This window comes from Tachysurus vachellii, chromosome 18 (assembly GCF_030014155.1).
Source record: "Tachysurus vachellii isolate PV-2020 chromosome 18, HZAU_Pvac_v1, whole genome shotgun sequence".
Taxonomy (NCBI): domain Eukaryota; kingdom Metazoa; phylum Chordata; class Actinopteri; order Siluriformes; family Bagridae; genus Tachysurus; species Tachysurus vachellii.
This window is the reverse complement of record NC_083477.1, coordinates 12155384-12161628: the sequence shown is the minus strand read 5'-3', so window position 1 is coordinate 12161628 and position 6245 is coordinate 12155384. Positions and strand designations below refer to the sequence as shown.

At 40.7% G+C, this 6245-nt stretch overlaps 1 long non-coding RNA gene across 1 annotated transcript in view; it reads left to right on the top strand.

The window, feature by feature from the left end:
* Positions 1-3601: 3601 nt before the first annotated feature.
* The window catches only part of LOC132861100 (uncharacterized), a 7878-nt gene continuing 5234 nt past the window's right edge, over positions 3602-6245 (top strand). Inside the window, exon 1 of the long non-coding RNA XR_009649894.1 lies at positions 3602-3791. This is a non-coding gene — a long non-coding RNA (uncharacterized LOC132861100). The remainder of the gene's footprint in view (positions 3792-6245) is intronic.

The window sequence follows — 6245 nt, the reverse complement described above, 5'->3', positions numbered from 1 at the left end:
ATGCCTTTATCCAGAGCGACTTACATTTGATCTAATTTTATACAACTGAGCAATTGAGCAAACTGAGTTAAGGGCCGTGATCAGGGGTCCAGCTGTGGCAGCTTGGTGTACCTGGGATTCAAACTTACAACCTTCTTGGACAACTTGGTTGTTTCCAATGCCTTAACCACTAATCTTCCACATCCCTCATATATTTCTTATAGTTCTTGCAGTATTAAACCTGTTTATCGAATACATGCATAGTTACATATGTAGAAACGCTAATATAGTATACAGTGTTATATAGACTGTTACAGCACATCTTGTTTACCCAAATAGAGTATGTGGATCACATTCATCCACCTCAGTGTATCATGACTGTAACAGGAAATTCTCTCTCATTTTTAATAGGTTAAAGGCAATTCAATGTGTTAATGTATTTGTTATTACCAGTTTATTACAACATTTTTTCAGCGATACTGTTTTTACAGATATGATACATATATGATACAAGGATGAAATAAAAGCTGGACTTGTATAATGTAATACTTGTATAATGTACAGTGTGCTTGTGTATTTATACAAGCCATCCCTGTAGTGCACACGCGTAGTACCATTTACTGATGTGATTCTTCTCAGTCTGTAAAAATTCCCTCAGTATTTTCAGTTTATTTTAGTTGAATATGTAACATGCAACTACACGTATACTGAAAGTGTGAGAGTGCACCGATGATGTTAATTTCAAACGTGCAGACAGTTGTTGATCAAGCATAAGAACAAATATGCACAAGCTAAACCCATTCTTATCAACATAAGAAGCAGTAATTAGACTGAAGTTGTTTTTGTTCTAATAGCTTGTGGCAAGTTTAAATACTTTTTAATGGGCAAGGAACCACCTACATATTTACCTCTAACACTTTATTATCATGTCAGCTTTTGTTTAACTCCAGAGAAAGTTTTCCACTCCTTACTGTTTTGGCACTCAGCTCAATCACCTTGGTACTGATTTTTTTTTTTTCAGTGACGGTACTAGATTATTATCCTAGGGTTATGAAATGTGAAGGAGTATCAGAGGTTAAAACAGTCGTGCTATAGCGACTACTGTGGGAAAACAGATATAGGTTCTGATTGTGCTTGTATTGAATTAGGAGAGAGAGAGAGAGAGAGAGAGAGAGAGAGAGAGAGAGAGAGAGGGAGAGAGAGAGAGAGGGAAGCGACTTGTTTCCTCTTAGGAATGCTTGTATAATTAGATCCCTGCTGTCATGACAACCAAACTGGATTTTTTTAGGGGCCTGAGGCTGAGATTAGAGTCAGTTATAGCAGTATGAGTCAGAGTCTGAGACACACAGTCATACTGACATGGCACATGACACACACACACACACACACACACACACACACACACACACAGAGAGAGAAAGAGAGATTTTATTTTTTACACATTGCTTTTTACACTTCAATCTGAAACAGAGCAAATGTGTCAAACAGGACTGTCGGCTTCGTACATTATTATTTGCTCGTGTAATCCCTTATTTGTCTCTCACACACACTCATACACACACACGAATGCATGCCTATGAACATTTGCCATACGAATGTAATTATTAATGCTACTTAGTAAATTACGGCTAATTAATACGTTTACACCGGAATCTCACACTAACCTTAAACTCAGTGACCAAATGAAACCTTTTGACCCCTGTGTGTGTATGTGTGTGTACTGTATGTGTGTGTGTGCGTGTGGGTGTGGGTGTGTGTGTTAGTAAAAGCTGTAGTGTTTGTAAAAGAGCATTTTATCTCATGGGGTCTAGCTCACTGGTGTCTAACTCACTGGGGTCCATGCAAGGTCAGACTGCTCAAGGTTAGAATCCGTATATAATAGGTCTGATGTAAATATGGAGCTCACACTCCAAAATGTATTTTATTAACTGCATAATTTATAGTAACAGTGCTTAACCAAGCTCCATAACACACTATCAGTCAAGAGCAACACTCTGACCTATAAACACAAACAATACAGCATAATGTTAAGTCTGCTGTATGAAACAAATTAAAATCCAATAATCCAACGAGTCATCTAATACGACATCATGCATCTGGCTTCTTACAGAAATACACAGTCTCTAAGTCTTTCACACACAAACAAACGCGTGCACCCAAAGGAATACACTAGGGTTATCACACAGTTTCAGAATCACAGAAAAATAAACTCAATCAAATTTCAGAAGTTCCCAGATCATTCTGATTACATGTGCATTTGTGGGTTGCTAGGAGACAGTGTGTGTATATGTGTGCGTATATGTTTGTGTGTGTGCTGGGAAGAGGAATGTGTGACGTGTGTACAGCACTTAGATGGGCGTAGACGTCTGAGAGGCCCTGTTCTCACAGAGAGAACGAAGGTTCTGAGTGGAAGAAAGACGAAAGGAGGGGACGAGAAGAGAGGAGGCGAGACACTGGAAGTCGTAAAGTGTCTAATAGCTCTGTCGGTAAAGAGCAACTTCCCCTTGGGGCCTTCAGTACTGGGAGTGGGGGGTTATGTGTGTGTGTGTGTGTGTGTGTGTGTGTGTGTGTGTGTGTGTGTGTGTGTGTGTGTGTTGTCAACAGTAGACAGGTGCAGGGTTTAAGTAGTCTTCTCATAAGGTCTAGAATGATTCTTAAAACCTGATCTACACAAATCACTTTAGAGAGCCGCTGAAGGCGAGTTCACTTTATAGCAACAGCTGAAGTGGTGTGTGTGTGTGTGTGTGTGTGTGTGTGTGTGTGTGTGTGAGAGAGAGAGAGAGAGAGAGAGAGAGAGAGAGAGGGAGAGAGAGAGAGAGAACATCATACTTTGTATCATTCCAGTCACTCTCCTGGGTTCCATGCTACATAAATTCAGTTACAGAATTAACTAGCATGCTAGAAAAGTTAACTAGTTATTTATATTAGCTAACTGCCATTAGCAACTAGCCAGTATCCAACATTACAAACTCTAATGGTGAAGCAAATAAAATTGTTAGGCAATTAATATAGATTGCTAGGTTTGTTTTTCTGCATTTCTTCTAGCATTTCTGCTTTTCCCTAAATAAATAACTGTACAGCATGATATCAAGGATGTATGGAAGTATAATTTACAAGGCAACTATATTTTTAATTGGTTTACTTTAAAAGCTCAGATTTCTTCAAACATCAATATTTGTGATACTGTAATATACATTGTAGGAGTCAACTGACTTTATATTAGTGTGTTTAGGTAAAGATTTTTGGGAGATCAAACAGACACACACACACTCACACACACACACACACACACACACACACACACACACACACACACACACAGACACACACAGACTGGCTAGACTGTGAAGCAAATGAGTAGCTAGAACAGCTCATCAAACAGGGAAAATAAAAGGCTGGGTAGGTCGTGAGAGTGTGTTATTGCCTGCCGTCTGCTGCCTGAAAGAGGGGAAACAGGCTTGCTCTTTTATTAGCAGCACTGCGGCGTAATTGCACCCTGCCTCTTCCTGTACTCCACACTGGTGGGGAGTGGAGGGAGGGAGGAGGGGGGAACTTGGGCTTCTGACGTTATACAAATTGGAATTCCCTTCCCCGTGCACACTCGTTCACTCACTCACACCCTCGCTCTAACCCCGTCTGGCTCCCAGACACTCTCTCTCTTTCTCTCTCTCTCTCTCTATTTCACACACTCGCACACATGGTGTCTGCGAGGCTGTTGGGCGCTCCCTCGGAAGACTCGCTGCAATCTTCTGGATTCTCACAGTCTGAGTTTTAAGAAGGGAGAGTAGGAAAAAGTGCAAAAAAAGTAACAGGTAAGCATTGGAGCCTTCTTTTTTCAAACTTTCAAGTGAAGATCGGGTCAGGAGGCGATTTCTGCTGTTTAGCTGGAGCACTTGTTTACATTATAACGTTTGTCTTCTCGAAGTACACTCGCTGGGTGTGTGATGGGGATGTTTGTGAAAAGAGAGGCTGGCCTTTTCAGGATGGTTTGTCCTTAGTTGGTCATGCGTGCATGAGCGCTGAGATTAGGTACGAGGAATCACCAGAGTCCGTGGTGGTCGTGAAGTCCCATCTGACAGAAAGGTCATCTGTAAATAGGTCCTCTGAATGGGATTTCTGTCTGTCTGATCGTGTGGGTCTGTCTTTGTGTGCACACTGACGCCTGTCAGCCAGACGCGCGTTTTTTGGCCGGGCGCAGCGGAGGTCGTAAAAAGTTCTGGAAGAGTGGGCTACGAAGCCACACAGAGCACTGCAACATTCCACTCATTGTTCTTGGGGCTCGTAAGACTGAGCCAGATGCCGCACAGCCTAAACAACTCGGAAGAGAGGGGCATGAAGTAGGAGTGAGAAAAATATGCCCAAGGTCCCACACTAAAGGGACAGGATAGAGGAAAAAAATCCAATAGAGAGATTATTTGTTTTATGTCGTTCTCAAGTGTTACTGTATGAAGAGAAGGAGTGTGAGAGATGACAAAAGGAAGAAGTTCTGGTCTTAAACCTGTCATTATTTTCGCTTTGTTCTAGCTGTGGACTGGAACAAGAACCAAAAAAGAGTGTGCATGTGGAACAAGTGCTTTGTGTGTGAGTGTGTGTGTGTGTGTGTGTGTGTGTGTGTGAGGGACAGCTTGACCCCTGACACTTCCATGGCTTTATGATGTGTTGAAGTAATGGGTCACGGCTGGGAGATTGGTTTACACACACTTACACACACACTGAGTAAAGGCAACATCTTTGATCATGGTTCTTTCAAACCAAACTTTTCACCAGCTTTAAAGCTATAAAAAGCATCTTATTAAGTGACATTAGCTTTGGCTGTATTTGTATTTGACATAATAAAGTTTTTAGACAACACAAATCCACTTCACGCTATGTCACACAGTGGCAATAAAGGCAGTAGATGGTCCCTTTGGCTACTTTTGTTGTGTGATGACTATAACGTCCTGCATAATTACAGCTGGGAATTTACAAAGTTTGTAACTAGCCTTTTACCCATAAATTCCTAACTACGATGTAATCAGCGTTCAAATGGTTTTCTGTAGAAACTCATAAAAATAATCAGCCAGACATTTTAAAACTTTAACCATCCGTGCGTGTAGACAATAAAAAGAGGAACATAAATAAAAAAAGAGAGATGGTTTGGACAGAGTATGTACTGTTAATAAGCTTCTGTGCAACACACACATACACATACACACAGGGGAGAAGCGTATCTAAAGCGTGTGGAGAAGAGGACCCAGCTGTTTCAACTCTCTACTGGGGAAACAGGCATTATTATCTGTCTCTCTCACTCTCTTGCACTCTCTCTCTCTCACACACTCACACACACATATATACAAACCCACATATATTTCTGTAGGCCTACACACTCGTTCTCCCACCATGACCTACTGTAGTGCTAGACGATAACACAGATGACAGACTTTTTTTATGTTTAATTTAGTATTAAAGCAGATGGATCACTTTTTTTCTACTGCTAAATTCTAAAATGCAAGCTTTAAAGAGATGTGTATGAAATACAGTGTGTCTATCAGCCTAAACAGCAAGGCGTTACATTAAGAGCCTGTAGCTTTAAGTGCACAAAGTCTAAAAATCTCTCACCGTTCTGAGGAAAAGTGGGATTTGTCCCATTGCCTCGGTCTGTGCTATGTTCTCTCTGCTCTGGCATTTTCTGAGGTGGAACCACTTTCGCCACACCACACTATGAGCTGTCATTCATACGAGGGAAAGATTGAGCTCATTGGTGTTAAAAAAGCACCACTTCAACCAAATAGAGGAAAGCGGAAAGGAGGGGAAGATCTGATGGAAAATATTAATGGACGGTGCGAGCGAGTGAATAAAGTGTCAGGATCCTCCCTTCATCCATCTCTGCTCCATCAAGAGCGGAGGAAGCTTGGTAAATGGTTCAGAGTGGTGGAGGCAGTCGGGAAAATGCATTTACTCTCCTTCTTCAAATAGCGTCACTGCTTCCGAAGACCTCTTTATTCGTTTTTTATTCAATATTGGGTTTTACAGCACTTTTACATTTAGTGTGAAAAGTTCTGCAAATGGCTGAAGGTCCTTAATGTTTTTTTTTTTTTTGAGGGCATAGACGGGAATTTGAAAGTTTTTGAAAGCAATTATTTTTTGCAAATGGCTGCAGGTCCTGATTTTTTATTTTACTTTTTTTTTAAATGGGAATCTGAAAGTTTATGAAATCAGGTATTTTGAAAATTTGTGAAAATTTGTGTGAAATTTTCTGCAAATGGCTTCAGTTTTTATTTATTTAT